Source organism: Procambarus clarkii, chromosome 77 (genome assembly GCF_040958095.1).
Source record: "Procambarus clarkii isolate CNS0578487 chromosome 77, FALCON_Pclarkii_2.0, whole genome shotgun sequence".
Taxonomy (NCBI): Eukaryota; Metazoa; Arthropoda; class Malacostraca; order Decapoda; family Cambaridae; genus Procambarus; species Procambarus clarkii.
Genome location: NC_091226.1, coordinates 18,561,416 through 18,584,998, shown reverse-complemented (window position 1 = coordinate 18,584,998; position 23,583 = coordinate 18,561,416). Strand labels below are relative to the sequence as shown.

Sequence of the window (23,583 nt, the reverse complement as noted above, 5' to 3'; positions counted from 1 at the left end):
ATCGGTGATTATACCTGAAGTAAGCGGAGAGGTCTTCTTTTATGTGCTAGCCATATGCTGTATTGTGCCTACCAATTTTTGTCAACTACCATTCACACTGTCATTGCAATCAATCTGAGCTACCTATGTGCTTTAATATACCTACAATTTTCTCTCATCTTTTTTTTCTTGCTTTGTAGCTGTTATCATTTTTTATAAATTTTGCAAGTAATTACCTACAAAATTTTCTTAGATTAAGGACCTGCCCGAAACGCTGCGCGTACTAGTGGCTTTACAAGATTGTAATTACCATATTATGTATCCTCACAATCCCAATGTACCTTCTTGTATATGCATAAATAAATAAATAAATTAATTAATAAAAAAAAATACGTGGTAGTGGGTGCACAAGAATATAAGAATATAAGAACTCATGTATATATAAATTAATAAATAAATTATGTAATCTCACATACCCATTGTACTTGTAAATAAATAAATAAATAAGTAAATAAATAAATTATATAGGCTAAACTTAGCTTTAGGTTCGTTTCTTCGTCAGAATCTTTGTTTACAAGTTTATGCATTTCGCTGAGCGGCTTTCTAGAGGTCGCTTTGCTTGTCTTGTCCACTGGGGTTACGTTTTGCCTTAAGGCAGTAATATTCAACTGCCCGAGTGGTTGTGACGCCTGGTACACCTGCACTGCCGGGGGTATTCAGGTGAGCAGCGTCACTTGATGGTTTTCATTTGCCGTTTGGCTTTGTTTTCATACTGGAATTCCAGTTCAGCAGTGTGCATACGTCTAGTTTCGTCGTCGCCCTTAAGTCAACAGCAACAACAACCCTTAAGTCAACAGCAACAACAACTGCCCGTTGTATTGGTCTCAACTGACCAATACAGTTGGTCTCCGGCGCTTGTGGACAGTAAAAGACAAAAAATGGTAAGTGAACAAACTTGAAATCTGTCGTAAATGGTCTTGAGCAGTAACAATTAATGTATAGACTTAATTAAGTGTTTGAATAGAATGAAGTAAGTGTTTACATTCTTATAGATTGCAACCCCCACATTTACCTGACTCCTGGAACCTTATTTACTTCTTCATGAACAGAACCATTAGGTGAAAGGAAACTTATCCAGCCATTTCTGGTCTGCCAGGGAACTGAACCCAGGATTGCTGATTGTGAGTCAAGAAGAAGCCACCTGTTCTATGAAGCCACCTGTTCTATGAGGTATGTTTGCTCATTTTTCTTATGTCAGCTTGGTTGTATTCACTTAATTGAGCTTGCTGGGGTTGAGCTTAAGCTCTTGATTGACAGCCTCTCAACTGTCAATTAACTGTTGTACAGATTCCTGAGCCTATTGGCTTCTCTCATATCTGCACTTAAAACTGTGTATGGCATCTGTGTTCACCACATCACTGCCTAGTGCATTCCATTGTTATGTACAGTATCCACTCGATTTAACGGCCAATATAGGGTTGTACCCTGGTCGTTATTTCCGGAGCACCGGTACTTCCTAAGTTAAGTGTTGGTAATTTTTTAAGCAATGTTCAGGTACAACGCATCCTCCGAATAGACAGTACGTTTTAATACTAAGTGTAATAAGTACATTTTCATACTTACATATTTAGTACATTAGTACATAAATGCACTTATCGGGCTGTTCCAGTTACCGGCTGGCCTCCCTAGTATATTCTCCCCGAAACGAGGAATACGTTTTCTTTAATGTAACGGGTGTGCTGTTTTCTTTTCTTAATTTTTGCGGATACTCAGTCAATTTTTTTGCTTATACTTGTATACTCGGCCCAAATTTTGCCTTTATAATTTAAGGTATCATGAAAATTGGCCGCTTTTGAGGCAATTAAGCATAGCAGAAGCACAGTCACTGACATTCAAAGGAAAGAAGGAATGAGATAACTATTTAAATTACGATTTAAATCCTTCTAATTTTTGCTCGTTCGTCAATGAGAACTGATGCCAACGCACTGGCCAATAAACTGAATAATACTGGCCACTAAACAATAGATTGATTGATTGGTGATTGATGAAGATTAAGCCACCCAAAAGGTGGCACAGCCATGAATAGCTCGTAAGTGGATGCCCTCTCTGAGCCATTACCAGTATCAATAGATGATACTGGAGATCTGTGGAGGTGCGATCGCACCCTGCCTGACGGGAGATGTCTCCCGTGACTAAACAATAAACTGAACCTATCATAAAGAAGAACGACGACCATTGACCGTCTAGTGCTCCAACAGTGTAACTGTAATTACCAATGCTCAAGTCCTGACCAACAGTCAAATATTAATCCATCAGCCACAAAGCAGAGCATCTCCCAACATCAACTCTAGTGCAGGGTCCTGTTGAAAATTTTTTTCCGATTTTACATAGGTTTACTGTGGCAGACACTAACAATAGTAGCCTTGAAGAGGAAAGGAAATCGGCAGATTGTCGAAGGTTTGCCTTGATATTTTCCAGCTATACAGTACTTTAAAAGAAAAGTTAACAGATGTTTGACTTTTATCCTTCTGTTTCACCAATATTTACCAACCATCGGGATGAATACTTATATGACACAAACTAGACATATTAGTATGAAAAAGAACTAACAATTCTCCATATAGTAGGACGTGATTCAGTTTTCATGGATATATTCATTTTCGTGTTTTTTCCAAACTTCAGTTTGGAAATATGAAAAGGCACAGTTTGGTGCATTCAGATGATAAAGCAAAATTACCGTTTTAGGTAGTCAGTCCAGAATGTGTGAATCTTTATACGTAGACACCTTTTATATATAATTTATATATATATATAATAGCCATATGCTGTATTGTGACTACCAATTTTTGTCAACTACCATTCAAGCTGTCATTGCAATCAATCTTATATTGTTTTCTACTGTATTGTGCCTACCAATTTTTGTCAACTACCATTCAAGCTGTCATTGTAATCAATCTTAGCTACCTATGTGCTTTAATATACTGTACCTATAATTTTCTCTCATCTTCTTTTTTTCATTCCATGTAACTGTTATCATTTTTTTTGTCTATAAATTTTGCAAGTATTTACCTACTTAAAATTTTCTTAGATTAAGGACCTGCCCGAAATGCTGCGCATACTAGTGGCTTTACAAGACTGTAATTACCATATTATGTATCCTCACATTCCCAATGTACCTTCTTGTATATGCATAAATAAATAAATATATATATATATGTCGTACCTAGTAGCCAGAACGCACTTCTCAGCCTACTATGCAAGGCCCGATTTGCCTAATAAGCCAAGTTTTCATGAATTAATTGTTTTTCGACTACCTAACCTACATAACCTAACCTAACCTAACTTTTTCGGCTACCTAACCTAACCTAACTTATAAAGATAGGTTAGGTTAGGTTAGGTAGGGTTGGTTAGGTTCGGCCATATATCTACGTTAATTTTAACTCCAATAAAAACAAATTGACCTCATACATAATGAAATGGGTATCTCTATCATTTCATAAGAAAAAAATTGGAGAAAATATATTAATTCATGAAAACTTGGCTTATTAGGCAAATTGGGTCTTGCATAGTAGGCAGAGAAGTGCGTTCTGGCTACTAGGTACGACATATATATATATATATATATATATATATATATATATATATATATATATATATATATATATATATATATATATATATATATATATATATATATATATATATATAATGTGTGTGTGTGTGTAGCCGAAAAAGTTAGGTTAGGTTAGGTAGTCGAAAAACAATTAATTCATGAAAACTTGGCTTATTAGGCAAATCGGGCCTTGCATAGTAGGCCGAGAAGTGCGTTCTGGCTACTAGGTACGACATATATATATATAATGTGTGTGAATATTCTTGTGTATATATTTATTTATTTATTTTTTTATTTATTTATTTATTAGAAGGTACATTGGGTTGAGAAAGTAAAAATGATAATATAATGATATAAACACCTTGTTACAATATACTGTTTCATCTTACATGATATATAAGTGTCATTAGTCTCGTAAATAAAGTTCTTATTTTGCTGGAGATACTCTTATTATTTAGTTAAGAATTACTGAACTGTAATTACTGTACTGTAATTACCTACTGTGTATTTAGTGTGGTGCTTACCAGTTGAAGATGCTAGGAGTTGATACAAGAGTGTGCAGAGAGAGTTAGCAATTTAGCCTAGCAGGAATTCATACCTGTGATATTGTACAGAATTATATAAATAAATAAAATAAAATAAAATGTTTATTTATGTAAGGTACATACATGCAATAAATTTTTACAAAGATTGGTTGACTTATAGGTAGAGCTAGTACATACAATGCCTAAAGCCACTATTACGCAAAGGCACTATTACACTATTACTTCAGGCATATTACTGTACCTGAGTTTACCTGAGATCCAGAAATACTAGTGGTCTTGAAAAAGACTGAAAGCCAGCTGCTTGTAGAAGGTCCCCTCATTTGCCTTGATGATCTGTACTTTAAAAGTTAGTAGAGTTTTGCCATTTACGTATTCGGCGGGTAGGTAGTTCCATATGTTAATAATCATGTGGGTAAAAAAACATCTCTTGTTCTCAGATTTCTCCTATGTTGTGGCTTTTAATGCTTCAAACTGTTTTATCATATTAAACAGTTTAAATATTAAAATGGTATATATATGTTTTTTAGAAATCTTTCTCAAATTATATATTTTGAATTTTAAATTTCAACCTCCTTAAATACAACTAGGTGACTACATTACAACTGAGTACATTTTTTTGTACATGTATTAGCATGACTCTGGCATTTATTAACCTGACTCTGGCAGTTATATTAATCTGACTCTGGCATTGATATTACCCTGAATCAACACTGGCAAATATATTAGTCAGACTCTGGATATGAATTACTGTATATATGTTTATTATTTAGTTACGACCTGGTGCTACCTCACTCAGCTAATTTAGAACTTAAAACATGACATTAAACTTCAACAATATATTTACCCGAGTTTACCTGGTAAATATATTGTTTATAGTCTATTATATCAATATTATATAACTCCCACTAATACCTCTGATGTTAATGACATTATTTTTTCTCTTAAACCAAAGTCAGGTGCCCTGGCTGAGATACAAACTGTAACTTACAAAAAAAAACTCCTGATTTCATGCTACAGCCATTGCATTGCTCTACAACAAATCACTTGAACTCCACACCTTTCCTGATATTAACAAAAAAAAGTTAGCCCAGTCCCTAGAAGTTGTGATCTCACATATGTCAACAATTACAGACCAATATCAATCTAGCCAAACTTGTCTAAATTATCTTAAAAGTTAATATACAAGCAACTTTACTCGTATGTATCTAAACACTATGCTCTTGCCAATATGGCTTTAGATCCAAAAATGATGCACATCAATGATGTACGGATTAGTATGAAGTTGATACATGCTGCTCTTGATAATAATGAGTACCTTGTTGGGTTATTTCCTGACCTATGTAATGTTTTGACACTGTTAACCACAATAACCTCGTTCTTAAACTACAATATTATAGAGTCAGATATCACTTCCTGCAATACCTTCAATCTTACCTTAGTGACAGGCTACAATCACTAAGGTAAGTATCTTGTATGTTTTTGTGAACGAATTGAATTCTCCCACCCTACCCATTAACATTTGTGTTCCACATGTCAGTGTGTACTTGGCCCTCTCTTCTTTCTCGTCTCCATTAATGACCTTCCAAATGCCTCAGAACACTAGCCAATTTTATTTGCCTTTGACAAAACCTTCATTTTCTCCTGTCCTCATCCTCTTATTCTGAAAGACAGTTAATACTGAAGTCAATAAAATCCGTCTTTGGCTAACTGAATTGTGAAACTATTGTGATTTCGGTGTGTATTGAAGTCAGGGCGAAGTGGTAGAATAGCTTGTTGACAGAGCCCGAGTGCATGGTGAAATTGTGTAAAACCCTGGTTTGTGTCTCGGAGAGGATGCAGGAACCGAACTATAACAAACTTTGTTGTCAGATAACACACAGCCCCCGCTACCTTGACCTTGAGGGTTACCTTGAGGTGCTTCCAGGGCTTAGCGTCCCCGCGGCCCGGTCGTTGACTAGGCCTCCTGGTTGCCGGACTGATCAACCAGGCTGTTGGACGTGGCTGCTCGCAGCTTGACGTATGAGTCACAGCCTGGTTGATCAGGTATCCTTTGGAGGTGCTTATCCAGTTCTCTCTTGAACACTGTGAGGGGTCGGCCAGTTATGCCCTTTATGTGTAGTGGAAGCGTGTTGAACAGTCTCGGGCCTCTGATGTTATAGAGTTCTCTCTCAGAGTACCTGTTGCACCTCTGCTTTTCAACGGGGGTATTCTGCACATCCTGCCATTTCTTCTGGTCTCATGTGATGTTATTTCTGTGTGCAGGTTTGGGACCAGCCCCTCTAATATTTTCCACGTGTAAATTATTATGTACCTCTCCCGCCTGCGCTCAAGAGAGTACAGATTTAGGCTCTTTAGTCGGTCCCAGTAATTTAGATGTTTTACTGAGTGGATTCTAGCAGTAAAGGATCTCTGCACGCTTTCCAGGTCAGCAATTTCTCCAGCTATGAAAGGGGGCTGTCATTGTGCAGCAGTACTCAACTCTAGAGAGCACAAGCGTTTTGAAAAGTATCATCATCGGTATAGCATCTCTAGTGTGAAAAGTTCTTGTTATCCAACCTGTCATTTTTCTTGCAGTTGTGACGGCTACTTTATTGTGTTCTTTAAAGGTAAGGTCTTCCGACATGAGTACACCCAGATCCTTTACATTGCCTTTTCATTCTATGTTATGATTTGTCTGAGTTTTGTACGTGGTTTCCGTTTTTATATTTTCATTTTTTCCATAGCACATGAGCTGGAACTTATCTTCGTTAAACACTATATTATTTTCTGTAGCCCATAGAAAGACCTGATCCTTTAAGATCTTCTTCGCTATTAAGTCCCTTGACATGCTAAACATACACTCACTCCACACATTCTCCTGTGCAATCTACATGTACAAAACCTTGTTCCTAAATGCTAATGTTGATCTGAAACTTTTTCACTATTTATTTAATAGAACTAATGAGCACCATACCGGAAATAAATATCGCTTATATATCCTCAGAGTAAGACTAAATCTGTGCAAACACTCCACGCAAATAAAAGGGCCCAGTCTTTGGAATTTTCCCACTGATAATTTAAAAAAGTTTCCAAACCATGCCTAGTTCAAAAGTAAAATAAAAAAAAAGAACCTTATTTCATCCTCATAGTTTCCTACCTTGTGCTTCAAACTCACACTGTATCTTTTACAACCCCTACTTGCCTACTTTTTGCCTAATTCTTTATGTAAAAGGAATATTAATCAAAACACAGAGCATTAGCATTAATTAGTGGTTTTACTTTATTACTTTTTCATGGTACAGGCAAACACTTGCTAAGAGAGGTTTTTATAGAAACTTAATAAAAGGATATCCTGACTTCATTAATTACTTTACCCTGACTGACATTTATAATTATTTAAGCCTGGCTGGCAATGTTTTTTTTTTTAAATCCTGGAAAATCACAAATTTTCCTGAATTTTGGGGGTTTCTCCTCCTCCCCCATATCTGGGGTTGATGAATCATCATCTAGCTGCTGTATTCCAGATATTTCCAAGTCTGTTGTCTTGTCATTATCCCTTAAATCGACATCATTAAGATCCTGATTTATAGCAGATCCAATGCCATTAGAATCTAGAAAAGATAGAATATATATTAATAATAATAATAATAATGGAAAAAATATATAATAAACTTATAATTAAAAATGAGAAAATTCCATGTTATAATTCGCTCACATCTATAACTAAAAATTTAACTGCAAGCATCAGGAAGAAGGGCTCCAATGTTGAAGCCGGCTGATCAACTATGAACCATTACTTTTTGCTCTATAAACACTGGCCAATAATAAGGCCAGTGTTTTCTGCTATGCAAAGTATCTAGTATGGCAAACACACACTTTCCCAAGGGAGGAAGGTATTAATGTTTGATATGCAGTACCTAGAACACCTGGAGTCATAACATAATATTGGACACAGTATTGTTTTCTAACAGGAAGATGAAGTGAAATCTATTTAGTTTTCATGATAGAGTCACAGATATATTACAAGAAAAAGGTTGTTGGATTTACTGTCTATCTAAACCTAAAAAAGCTTTTGACAGTCCCACACAACATGCTGTACACTACACACAAGGGGCATAACTAGCTGACCCTCCAAAGAATACCTGATCAACCAGGCTGTGATTCATTCGTCAGGCTACGAGCAGCCGCGTCAAACAGCCTGGTTGACCGGTCCAGCAACAAGAAGGCCTGGTCGACGACCATGGGAAGGCTAAGCCCTGGAAACACTTATAAAGGTAAGGGTGGTTTTAGATAGTAAGCTACTGCCAGAGGAACAAAAAGCTCCTCTCACATAGTAAGAGGAGCTTGTGCATTACTTTACAACTTCAGACTTGCTTTTAATTATAAGGATGGTGAAAGACTAAAGAAAATGTTCATGACTTTTGTGAGACCAAAACTGGAGCATGCAGCAGTTGAATGGTACTCAAATCTCAAGAAGCACATAAATAAACTTGAAAAGGTGCAACGGTATGCAGCAAAACATGGCTCCTGGAACTGAAAAACAAAGAGTTACGAGGCGACACTAGAGGCGTTAAACATGCCATCAGTAGAAGATAGAAGAAATAGAGGTAATATGATCACCACTTACAAATTACTAACAGAAATTGTTCAAATTGATATGCTATATATGCAAATGCAAATATGCTGTGCTTACTATATTAACCTGCAATTTTAAATGGGATACATGTACTGTATTGTGATTTGTGTATTTGTACTCAATAAATTTGTGCACCCCTTGAGGGACTTGAAGTGGAGGGGTGTAGAAATAGCCTAAGCTACTCTATCACTTTGAGATGTATTTTTTTTATTGTCTCAATAAACTTACTTGAAAGAATTACCACGTAACAAAAGTAGGACCCCTTGAGTATTTAAAGAATTGGTTAGACATATATATAAATGAGATTGGGTGGATATAAATAGGAGCTGCCTCATATTGGTTAATAAGCCTTCTGCAGCTACCTTAATCATGTTCAGTTTTCTGCCTTATTCAAAAGTAAAACCCAAAAATACCTAATTTCATCCTCATTTACCTACCTGCCTAGTGCTTCAAACTCCCACTGTATGTGTGTGTGTGTGTGTGTGTGTGTGTGTGTGTGTGTGTGTGTGTATATATATGTCGTACCTAGTAGCCAGAACGCACTTCTCAGCCTACTATGCAAGGCCCGATTTGCCTAATAAGCCAAGTTTTCATGAATTAATTCTTTTTCGACTACCTAACCAACCTAACCTAACCTAGCTTTCTCGACTACCTAACCTAACCTAACCTATAAAGATAGGTTAGGTTAGGTTAGCTAGGGTTGGTTAGGTTCGGTCATATATCTACGTTAATTTTAACTCCAATAAAAAAAAAAATTGACCTCATACATAATGAAATGGGTAGCTTTATCATTTCATAAGAAAAAAATTAGAGAAAATAAATTAATTCAGTAAAACTTGGCTTATTAGGCAAATCGGGCCTTGCATAATAGGCTGAGAAGTGCGTTCTGGCTACTAGGTACGATATATATATATATATATATATATATATATATATATATATATATATATATATATATATATATATATATATATATATATATATATATATATATATATATATATATATTTTTATTATTTATTTATTTATTTATTTATTTATTTATTTTACTGACCTCTAGTCAATGGTGTCACAGAATCATTATGTTCAACTGTGAGTTGGTTTACTTCTGCAGCCTCCAACTTCCTCTTGCGATCTGAAAATAAAAATTTCTATTATAATTTAATTATTAAATTATCAGCAAAAATATGTTGGCAATATACCTTTCATGGGAGGTGTGCTTATCATGTATTGGGATGTGAATCTGGCAACAGGCAAGGTAACAAGGAATTGTTTTTATATTCAATATTTAACATTTAAACTTATTTTTAGCATAGAACAGTAATATAGTATATAATATAAGTTTATCAGTTCAGATAATAGTGACCCCAAATGTATAACAATGTGGTTAAGAACCTTGTATGCATGATATTTTGTCCAACTAGTCAGAAAAGTTAAACATGAAATGTGAAAGGAAAGGAAAGCAAAACTATGAACTTCATATTTCAAAAATAAGAAAAGCAAAGACAAATCCTAGAGGGTTATTTTATTTGTTGCATTAAGGTCTATGCATTACTTTTATTACATTATATTAAAATATATTACATTAGTATATGCAATTATATTATATTAGATTATATTATATAATATTGCATTAGTATATTCAATACAGTACTTACACAAATGGAAGATATTGCTTATCGATTTACAGTCTGCTGCTGTTAGGCAATCTGCTGGCAAAATGCCTTGAGTAGCTTTATGGAGTCCTTTCTTGTAATAGATGAACACGGTTTCATACCCAGCACCACGCATTTTTGCCATCTGAAAAGAAAGGGTAAAATCCTAATGAACAAAAGGCCTCATGACGATCTCGTCTTCATAAAGACAAAAAAGCGAGAGTGACGCCTGTCCACAAATGTGGTGATCCCACAGATGTTAACAACTACAGACCTATTTCAATCCTGCCTAACTTATCAAAAATTTTTGAAAAACTAATCTACAAGCAGCTTTACTCTTATCTAGCCAAGCACAATATACTTAGCTCTTGCCAATATGGCTTCAGACCCAAAAAAAGCACTAACGATGCACTTATTAGTATGATTAACTTAATTCATGCAGCTCTTGATAAAAATGAGTTCCCTGTTGGGTTATTTGTGGACCTGCGTAAGGCTTTTGACACTGTCGACCACCAAAACCTTCTTATTAAATTACATCATTATGGAGTCAGAGGACACTCCCTACAATACCTCAAATCTTACCTTACTGACAGGCTCCAGTATGTTTCTGTGAACAATTCAATTTCTCCCACCCTACCTATCAACATTGGTGTTCCTCAGGGCAGCATACTTGGCCCTCTCCTCTTTCTCATCTTCATTAATGACCTGAGTCTGCCTGAGGACTAATTTATCGGTATATCTAATGATGTTTGTATGTGGAACACTGCAAATTCATACTAAATTAAAACCTTCTAAATAAAGTTTGATGTTATAATTGTTACCTTTTGAAGTTGTTGGCTGGGCCATGACCAATAGTGCCAATGGATCTCAAAATTGTTGAATAACAATGGAAGAGGGCCACTGCTCTCAGACTCATTGGCACCCATAGACGCACACCGCCATCATGTGCTGTAAACACACCCCAGCATTCATGACCCCAAGAATGAAATAATATTTATTTATTTGCCATATAACAAGTTTATATATATATATATATATATATATATATATGTATATATATATATATATAATATATATACATAATATATATAATATATATATATATATAATATATATATATAATATAATATATATAATATAATATATATATATATATATATAATATATATATATATATTATATATATAATATATATATATAATATATAATAATATATAAATATAATATACAGTGGAACCTCTATTAACGAGTGGCTCTATTAACGAGTTTTTCCAGTAACGAGCAAGCCACTCGCAGCAAATTTGTCTCTATTGACGAGCTCGCCTCTATTAATGAGTGAAACCACATGGCGCTTCCTAGCGTCTCGCGGGTTCTCGCAAATTCTCGGACTCCTCCGACGCCAGTGTTGTTGTTGTATCTCACACGACAAGCATCCCTCTGGATTTATTTGAGCTTTTCTTTGAGTTTTTAGTGGTTTTGCGACTACAATTTGTAACACACGATGTCTCCAAAGAAGCTGCTTGCTAAAGATAGTGTTGTCAAGAGGAAGAAAGACACAATTACTGTTGATTTGAAGAAGGAAATTATAGCAAAGCATGAGTGTGGTGTCTGTGTGATTGATCTCACAAGGAAATATGGCAGGTCCTCATCAACAATGTACACTATTAGTAAGGGAATGAGGAGGTAAGGAAGGATGCTGCCTCTTCCACTGAGATCAGGGAAGTGTTTCGAATGTTTGAAAAGGTGAACGCATTCTTGAAAAAGCTGCCCTGATAAAGCAGTGACAACCCGGTGTGTGAAAATGTTTAATTAATTTATCACTTTGTGCTAACACTTTATGAAAGTGTTATCACTTTCGCAGGTATATGTCGCTTGAACGTAACACACTTTTTTTCTCTTGAATGCACCCAAACACCGCGCTCAAGCGTCATTTGAGCAAATATTTCTATAAAATCCAATTCTTATCCAATCGACTTGGGGTTTGTATACATGTTTGCCAAGAAATTTCTGTTTTCTTTAATAACCACATTGCCTATTTGAGAAAACGGCGTTGTATTGTATCTTCGTGGTAAGACTATTATATTGTTGACACAACGAGTGTAATCAACGTAGTTTTTTATTTGGTGCTGGTCTAACGCATCCTTGTGTGACATTTGAAATGAAATTTGGGTGAAATTCCCAAGAAGAGAGAGTCCGCCTGACTCAGAGGTGGATTCTCCTTCCACACCATAACCCCTCTCCTCCTTCCCACCTCTCCATCGTCTCCCTCAAGCCAGCAACTACTCTTCATAAGGTAAAGTAAATATTAAAACACTACAACAAAACATTTATATTTACATGTGCAGTATTATATTTACATAAAAAAAAGTCATATAAGTATGGATGTTTTTGGGAGTGGAACGGATTAAATTTATTTCCTTTATTTTAAATGGGGAAATTTGTTTCCAAAGACGAGTTTTCCAGGTAACGATCTCGGTGCCAGAACGGATTAAACTCGTTAATAGAGGTTCCACTGTATATATATATATATATATATATAATATATATATAATATATATATATTTATTTATTTATTTATGCATATACAAGAATGTACATAAGGAATGTGAGGATACAAATATGGTAATTACAGTCTTGTAAAGCCATTAGCACGCGCAGCGTTTCGGGCAGGAAATATATATATATATATATATATATATATATATTGTGTATTTAAAGGTTACAAAGCATACAAGACAAATGCCTAAAGGTTATGGATCTCTTGAGTATATATATATATATATATATATATATATATATATATATATATATATATATATATATATATATATATATATATATATATATATATATATTTATATATATATATGTCGTACCTAATAGCCAGAACGCACTTCTCAGCCTACTATGCAAGGCCCGATTTGCCTAATAAGCCAAGTTTTCATGAATTAATATATTTTCTCTAATTTTTTGCTTATGAAATGATAAAGCCACCCATTTCATTATGTATGAGGTCAATTTTTTTTTATTGGAGTTAAAATTGACGTAGATATATGACCGAACCTAACCAACCCTACCTAACCTAACCTAACCTATCTTTATAGGTTAGGTTAGGTTAGGTAGCCGAAAAAGTCAGGTTAGGTAGGTTAGGTAGTCGAAAAACAATTAATTCATGAAAACTTGGCTTATTAGGCAAATTGGGCCTTGCATAGTAGGCTGAGAAGTGCGTTCTGGCTACTAGGTACGACATATATATATTTATTTATATATATATATCTATATATATATATATATTTATATATATATATTTATATATTTATATATATATATTTATATATATATATTTATATAGGAAGGGAGTACCACCTCTAGCTGGAAGAAGGGGGACCCACAGCCTCGGAGGAAACCACGCATAACACTTTAGAGGAATTTATATATATATATGTCGTACCTAGTAGCCAGAACGCACTTCTCAGCCTACTATGCAAGGCCCGATTTGCCTAATAAGCCAAGTTTTCCTGAATTAATATATTTTCTCTAATTTTTTTCTTATGAAATGATAAAGCTACCCATTTCATTATGTATGAGGTCAATATTATTTTATTGGAGTAAAAATTAACGTAGATATATGACGGAACCTAACCAACCCTACCTAACCTAACCTAACCTATCTTAATAGGTTAGGTTACGTTAGGTAGCCGAAAAAGTTAGGTTAGGTTAGGTTAGGTAGGTTAGGTAGTCGAAAAAAAATGAATTCTTGAAAACTTGGCTTATTAGGCAAATCGGGCCTTGCATAGTAGGCTGAGAACTGCGTTCTGGCTACTAGGTACGACATATAAATATATATATATAATATATATATATATATATATATATATATATATATATATATATATATATATTTATATGTCGTACCTAGTAGCCAGAACGCAGTTCTCAGCCTACTATGCAAGGCCCGATTTGCCTAATAAGCCAAGTTTTCATGAATTAATGTTTTTTCGTCTACCTAACCTAACCTAACCTAGCTTTTTTTGGCTACCTAACCTAACCTTACCTATAAATATAGGTTAGGTTAGGTTAGGTAGGGTTGGTTAGGTTCGGTCATATATCTTCGTTAATTTTAACTCCAATAAAAAAAAATTGACCTCATACATAGAGAAAAGGGTTGCTTTATCATTTCATAAGAAAAAAATTATAGTAAATATATTAATTCAGGAAAACTTGGCTTATTAGGCAAATCGGGCCTTGAATAGTAGGCTGAGAAGTGAGTTCTGGCTACTAGGTACGACATATATATATATATATATATATATATTTTATATATATATATATTTTATATATATATATATATTTTATATATATATATATATATTTTATATATATATATATATTTTATATATATATATATATATTTTATATATATATATATATTTTATATATATATATATTTTATATATATATATATATTTTATATATATATATATATATTTTATATATATATATATATATATATTTTATATATATATATATTTTATATATATATATATTTTATATATATATATTTTATATATATATATATATATATATTTTATATATATATATATATTTTATATATATATATATATATATATATATATATATATATTTTATATATATATATATATATATATATATATATATTTTATATATATATATATATATATATTTATATATATATATATATATATATATATATATATATATATATATATATATATATATATATATATATATTATAATTTATATATATATATATATATATATATAATTTATATATATTTATATATATATATATATATATATATTTATATATATATATATATGTCGTACCTAGTAGCCAGAACGCATTTCTCAGCCTACTATTCAAGGCCCGATTTGCCTAATAAGCCAAGTTTTCCTGAATTAATATATTTTCTCAATTTTTTTTTCTTATGAAATGATAAAGCTACTCATTTCATTATGTATGAGGTCAATTAGTTTTTATTGGAGTTAAAATTAACGTAGATATATGACCGAACCTAACCAATCCTACCTAACCTAACCTAACCTAAATCTTTATAGCTTAGGTTAGGTTAGGTATCCGAAAAAGTTAGGTTAGGTTAGGTAGGTTAGGTAGTCGAAAAACAATTAATTCAAGAAAACTTGGCTTATTAGGCAAATTGGGCCTTGAATAGTAGGCTGAGAAGTGCGTTCTGGCTACTAGGTACGACATATATATATATATATATATATATATATATATATATATATATATATATATATATATATATATATATATATATATATATATATATATATATATATATATGTCGTACCTAATAGCCAGAACGCACTTCTCAGCCTACTATGCAAGGCCCAATTTGCCTAATAAGCCAAGTTTTCATGAATTAATTGTTTTTTGACTACCTAACCTACCTAACCTAACCTACCTAACCTAACCTAACCTAACCTAACTTTTTCGACTACTTAACGAAACCTAACCTATAAAGATAGGTTAGGTTAGGTTAGGTAGGGTTGGTTAGGTTCAGTCATATATCTACGTTAATTTTAACTCCAATAAAAAAAAATTGACCTCATAATGAAATGGATAGCTTTATCATTTCATCAGAAAAAAAATAGAGAAAATATATTATTTCAGGAAAACTTGGCTTATTAGGCAAATCGGGCCTCACATAGTAGGCTGAAAAGTGCGTTCTGGCTACTAGGTACGACATATATATATATTTATATATATATATATATATAATATGTCGTACCTAATAGCCAGAACGCACTTCTCAGCCTACTATTCAAGGCCCGATTTGCCTAATAAGCCAAGTTTTCATGAATTAATGTTTTTTCGTTTACCTAACCTACCTAACCTAACCTAACCTAGCTTTTTTTGGCTACCTAACCTAACCTTACCTATAAATATAGGTTAGGTTAGGTTAGGTAGGGTTGGTTAGGTTCGGTCATATATCTACGTTAATTTTAACTCCAATAAAAAAAAATTGACCTCATACATAGAGAAAAGGGTTGCTTTATCATTTCATAAGAAAAAAAATTATAGTAAATATATTAATTCAAGAAAACTTGGCTTATTAGGCAAATCGGGCCTTGAATAGTAGGCTGAGAAGTGAGTTCTGGCTACTAGGTACGACATATATATATATATACAGTGTGTCCTCACTTGAACGAACTATATGGGGCGAAGCCGATTCGTTCCATTGCGGAATTCGTTCCATCCGTCCGGCCCCAACAACCTTCTTATTTGTTTTTCTTTTAAACATATGCCAGGACACATTAGTTTGTTTCTTTGTTGTGTGGTTCTTCATTATAATATTTTTCATGCTCTTTTGGTGTCAATAATAATCTGAGATGCGAGAATCACCATCCCCCACCCCACTCACACCATCCTCCACACCATCCTCCACACCACCCACACCATCCTCCACACCACCCACACCATCCTCCACACCACCCACACCATCCTCCACACCACCCACACCATCCTCCACACCATCCTCCACACCACCCACACCATCCTCCACACCACCCACACCATCCTCCACACCACCCATACCATCCCAACACCCATACCATCCCCCACACCACCCACACCATCCTCCACACCACCCACACCATCCCCCACACCACCCACACCACCCCCCACACCACCCATACCATCCCCCACACCACCCACACCATCCCCCACACCACCCACACCATCCCCCACACCACCCACACCATCCCCCACACCACCCACACCATCCCCCACACCACCCACACCATCCCCCACACCATCCCCCACACCATCCCCCACACCACCCACACCATCCCCCACACCATCCCCCACACCACCCACACCATCCCCCACACCATCCCCCACACCACCCACACCATCCCCCACACCATCCCCCACACCACCCACACCATCCCCCACACCATCCCCCACACCACTAACACCATTCGCCCCCACCACCCACACTCCCCACACCACCACCCACACACCCCACACCACCACCCACACCATCCCCCACACACCCCACACCACCACCCACATCATCCACACCATCCCCCACACTACCCACACCATCCCCCACACCACCCCCCACACCACCCACACCACCCCCCACACCCCCACACCATCCCCAACACCACTAACACCATTCGCCCCCACCACCCACACTCCCCACACCACCACCCACACACCCCACACCACCCACACCGTGTATTGAAGCAGCAGGCTTGGAAGCATCTCAACTCGCCCGACAAAAAAAAATGATGGGTTGACAGGTCTCCTCTCACACCTCCAGGACCCCCAAACCCCCCACACCCCAGGTACCCGGCCATACACACCACAATGCCAAGTCAGCTATTGTTTTCTTCAGGAAACAATAAAACGTGTTAATGATTAATAATGTATATTAATACACGAAAATTAACATATTTTGGCATAAATATTTTACAGCTAAGATTGAGATTTATAATAGAGTATGAATGAGAGGTTTGGCAGCCATGCGTGGTCACCACCCTTCTCTCTCCACTTCCACCTCCCCTGACAACACCTTCCACCACTGACCCCACCTGCCTCTTTCCACCACCTGCCTCCCCTGACACCGCCTGCCTCCCCTGACCCCACCTGCCTCCCCTGATCCCACCTGCCTCCCCTGACCCCACCTGCCTACCCTGATCCCACCTGCCTACCATTCGCCCCCACCTGCCTCCCCTGACACCACCTGCCTCTTTCCACCACCTGCCTCCCCTGACCCCACCTGCCTCCCCTGATCCCACCTGCCTCCCCTGACCCCACCTGCCTCCCCTGACACCACCTGCCTCTTTCCACCACCTGCCTCCCCTGACCCCACCTGCCTCCCCTGACACCGCCTGCCTCCCCTGACCCCACCTGCCTCCCCTGACACCACCTGCCTCTTTCCACCGCCTGCCTCCCTTGACCCCACCTGCCTCCCCTGACACCACCTGCCTCCCCTGACACCACCTGCCTCCCCTGACACCACCTGCCTCCCATGACACCGCCTGCCTCCTCTGACACCACCTGCCTCCCCTGACCCCACCTGCCTCCCCTGACCCCACCTGCCTCCCCTGACCCCACCTGCCTCCCTTGACACCACCTGCCTCCCTTGACACCACCTGCCTCCCCTGACACCGCCTGCCTCCCCTGACACCACCTGCCTCCCCTGACACCGCCTGCCTCCCCTGACACCGCCTGCCTCCCCTGACACCACCTGCCTCCCCTGACCCCACCTGCCTCCCCTGACCCCACCTGCCTCCCCTGACACCACCTGCCTCCCCTGACACCACCTGCCTCCCCTGACACCGCCTGCCTCCCCTGACACTGCCTGCCTCCCCTGACACCGCCTGCCTCCCCTGACACCAACACAAATGATGCCAGCCACCTCACCAAGGCCTAACGTTCACACGACCTGTGCTTGTTTTATTGGCCTCCTCAAAATTTATTCTAAATAGGTATTAGTACAGTACGTAGGCTGTTAGAGGGAGGGAGGCATCCAGGAAACAACCCCCCCTCCCACCCCCCACCCCCCCAATGGCTCAGGGAGCGACCGGCCGGCCACAAAATGCCAGCTGTTATCTACACCCCAATTGTATTAACACTTTCGCGCTATCTGGACGCGCCGGCGCGTTCGGTTTCGTCTAACGTAAACGCATAGTGGACATAAAGTTATGTCTACTTTTAAAAATATTTGTATAAAATTCAATTTTTATCCGATTTACTTTGGGTTTGTTTCAAACTGCGCGCTATGAGGCTCTCTTTCTCACCACTAGGCTGCATGGTACAATAAGTTCATGAAAGGTGTGGATAACTTCGATCAAATGGTATTTTGTCCCAAACGGGTTGCAGGTGGGTGACTTTAGCCGTTTATACTGGTAATTCTTCCCCCATATCATGTATTAGATGCATATGTCTATTTAGGGAATTTTATTCCGATCAATATACAACCAAAAATAACTGTGTGCAACAAGTATAATCTTGACAAACATAACAAAAGTAAAAATATTTCGTGTGTGTTTGACGCTCACTGATATGTTCCAGCGTTGTTTTATATTTGTCGCTATTCTAACTTACGCTTTGTTGATATTTTTTACCTATGGGCACATAGAACATTCTATTGCGAACACATTGACATAAAAATGAATGACGTACATAGAAAATTAATGTCATGAGAGTGAAATAAGTATAAACTTTCAAAGCGCCGTGCGTCGTCCCGTCACCGATACCGGGTAACAATTTCACCACTTCCCACACTCTTGCGGGCGGGCTGCATCATTATTCTACGCTTATATTCATATCACCGTGTTGGGAATTTCATTGCGAGTCCATTGATACCAAAATTAACGCTGTAGAACAAGTGTGGAAGTGATTACAATCCCAAGAGTAAAAACATTTTGTTGCTGATGAGCGCTCACATCGAGTCATCTACGTAGTTATTTATTTGGTGCTGGTATCCCTATATGTTTCGTGACTTATTTTACTAATGTTCTTCTAGAGAATTTTATTGCGAACACGTTGGTACCAAAATGAAATACGTAGCATGAGAACTAAGGTCAGAAGAGTAAAAAGAGTATACACATTTTTGTTTTTACGCTTAAGCGATAAAAACGCAGCGCGCATATTCGGTTGGCTGAGTGACCTTTGCGGAGAGCGCGAAAGTGTTAAAAATTCTGTGAAAAGGAAATGTGTTCAAACTGTTTAAAATATGTACTGTATATATTACAATTTTCACCATTATTATTTCTCCAATATGACATTTTTCTAATAAAAAGGCTATTTTCAGTGTAGATAATGCGATAATTATCATTAAATTGACTCTTGGCATCTGACGATGAGAGGAGAGTGAGTGGTCTCTGTGGTCAGGTGGAGGAAGGAGGGTAGGGGCGGGGGAGCACGTGTTGCCTCCTGACAACAACTCTCTCACCAATGCCCCCCTGACACCATTTTATCACCATTTTTATCACCATTTCTCCCTAGAAACAATGCGTAGGGATAATAAAACACTACATAACTGTTTACACTCTGGTGAATCATAGTTGATGACAGCCAGCTCTGACGCTCGGCCTCGGTGACCGCTTGGACGAACATTCCTCACTTAATCGAACATTTGTATGTTCCACTGAACATTTGGTACCGAATTCAATTTGTTCGGCTCTTCCGGGAATTCGATAGAGCGGGGTTCGTTAGTCTGAGGAAGCACTGTATATATATATATATATATATATATATATATATATATATATATATATATATATATATATATATATATATATATATATATATATATATATTGGTGTGTACTGGCAGCAGGTTTTCTTTCAAACATGTTTCATTGAATATGACCGCATATTCTGTATTTATTATTTTCTGGTTTAGGGCTTCTATCCCTCTTAACTATTTTCTTAGCATCAGGGCTTAATTGAAATAGGAGTTCTCCAAAACTCATTTTCGTACTTTTAAGGTGAAGAAAAGAAGTGATTTACTATAGAGTGTATTACACTTATTTATATAATTTGCACAACATTTCGAACCTCCATGGTTCATTCTCAAGTGAACAGATCTTACAATACTAGTTGATTTTATACCCGCACTGGGTCAGGTGATAATACAATAAAGGTGAAAACATGGGGGGATACATAAGGGATAAATGTGAGGTGAAACATAGAGGCAACTGCAGAAGGCTTATTGGCCCATTCGAGGCAGCTCCTATCTAAACACAAAGATTAATCCAGTGTAATTGGCCTATTATGTTGGACATTGTTTTCTGTGTTGGCATCGATATGTTCTTGTCTTGTCCTTACTCTCATGGTGGGTAGAGTAAATAGTTCCGTGATTTGGGTGTTCATGGTTTGTCGCTCTATTCTTATGTGAATTGCCTCAAGAATTTGTAATCTTCTTGCATCTTGGGTTTTGTCTATTATGCAGGTATTCTTGTTCAACATTTCTCTTGTTAGAGTAATGTTATGGGCTTGTCTCATGTGATTCCTAGGGGCACCGGATTGAAGATGGCATGTCAAATGCCTCGTCAGCTTGGTCGACGTCATACCTATGTACTTACATTGAAGGTTACATCCTTCGCGGGGGCAAGTGTACATGTATACAACGCTTACATTGGGATCAAACTCAACCCCTCAAAGTCAAAGGCCATGCCCATAAAAATAGCGAAGCCCAACATCCAACTCACAGTACAGGGTCAACCAATAGAATGGGTCGACACCTATCAGTATCTAGGAATCATCCTGGACACACACATGAATTTTAATGCTGAGGTCACTTACTTGAGAGAGCGAACTGCGGCCCGGACGGCAATCCTCAGGTCGCTAACCTCCCTTTCTGGAAGAGCCAATCTGCAAGTCCTTCGCACATACTATGTACAGGCAGTCAGATCAGTGATCGATTATGCCGCACCTGCACTCACAAATCTATCACACCAACAGTGGAAAAAGCTTGAAGTTGCCCAAAACAATGCTATGAGAGCTGCACTGGGAGCCCCCATGTGGACCAGGCTCTAAACTCTTAGACTGGAGACGGGTTTGCCCTCTCTACAAGAAAGAATATCACAAAGGACAGCTACAATTATCAGTAAGATAATTATTTCTTCTGATCCAATCCCAGTACGGCAGGCCTTGGTGGTTGGACTAGGCCAAAACAATGGAAACTCTTGGGTTGCAAGAGCAGGAAAAGTCCTAAACAGACTTCATTTAAAAAACATGATTCTTGATAAAGAGGGTGATCATCCACACCCAAATTATACTCCTTCCGCGCCGTGGGAAGAGCCTACTTTCAAAATAGTAATAGAAAGTCTCCCAATGAAAAAGGCTGCCTATGATCCGACAATCCTAAGGCGCATAATAGAAGAGCAAATAAATAAATAAATAATAAATATGTTTATTCAGGTAAGGTACATACATACAAGTGATGTTACATTAATGGATTGATATATAGATAGAGCTAGTACATACAATGCCTAAAGCCACTATTACGCAATGCGTTTCGGGCAAATGTATAGCATAGCAGTAGCAGGAGCCACCCACATCTTCACAGACGGATCGGTGGACACAGAAAATGAGAGTGCTGGCGCTGCTCTTTGCACGACCAGCGTACAGGCATATTGGAGACTGGGAGGACTAGTATCATCAACCCAAACTGAGCTGTTTGCCATACAACAGGCATTCGCATATGTGATTGCACAAAACACTCAAAATGCAATCATACACACAGACTCAAAAGCTGCACTTCAAATACTAGGACAAAAACAGGTGAAAGATAATGTGGAAATAATTACCATCATTTTGTATCTTGGAGCAGTCGCTAAAGGCAAAGGACTCAACATAACTTTAAACTGGATCCCATCCCATATTGGAATCCCATTAAATGAAAAAGCTGATGAAATTGCTAAATTGGCAACTCGTCATCCAGTGATACATAAAACAATTTAACCCAGCCTAGAGAACATAAAAAAACATCATCACCAAAAAACTCTCACATCTCAACAAAGCCTACCTGCACCAGAGAATAGCTGAAGGTTCGCCATCTGCAACATGGTATCTTCAGGCAACCAAATTAAAAAGGTTAAATATCCCAAAAGGAATCCACAGGGAAATAGCAGTTAGGCTATATAGACTACGTCTAGGTTACAGATGCAACTGGGAGATTGGTGAACCCCGACAGAGAGAGTGCATCTTCTGCCAAACTGTCACAGAAAAGCCATTACTTCACTATCTTCTGGAATGTGAAGCAACCAATGACCTTAGAAGAGCTTTAAGAGTTCCTGAATCATGCAGTGGTCACCCTGAAGCCATCAACACAGCCACTCTCTTGGTCAACAAAGGTGTCCAGCAGCTGGATACCCCTCATAAAGACTGTGAAGCAGTATCCTCCCCCGCGATAACAGCTTGATGGTTAAATGCAACCTCAGAATACTGAGAAAAAAAAAATTGTACCACTTACGGGCTATTCATGCCCGTGCCACCTCTTGGGTGGCTTAATCTTTATCAATCAATCAAATCTATAGTAAATCACTTCTTTTCTTCACCTTAAAAGTACGAAAATGAGTTTTGGAGAACTCCAATTTCAATTAAGCCCTGATGCTAAGAAAATAGTTAGAGGGATAGAAGCCCTAAACC

At 37.3% G+C, this 23,583-nt stretch overlaps 1 long non-coding RNA gene and 1 pseudogene across 1 annotated transcript; one reads left to right on the top strand and one right to left on the bottom strand.

Annotated features, from left to right (window-relative positions):
- The first annotated feature begins 546 nt into the window (after window positions 1–546).
- Window positions 547–23,583, top strand: part of LOC123747185 (zinc finger protein 84-like) — a 152,892-nt pseudogene continuing 129,855 nt past the window's right edge.
- Window positions 7,373–10,088, bottom strand: LOC138357280 (uncharacterized). Its single transcript, XR_011224909.1, has 2 exons — window positions 9,807–10,088; window positions 7,373–7,727 (listed from the first exon to the last, which is right to left on the bottom strand). It is a non-coding gene; the product is annotated as an uncharacterized lncRNA (long non-coding RNA).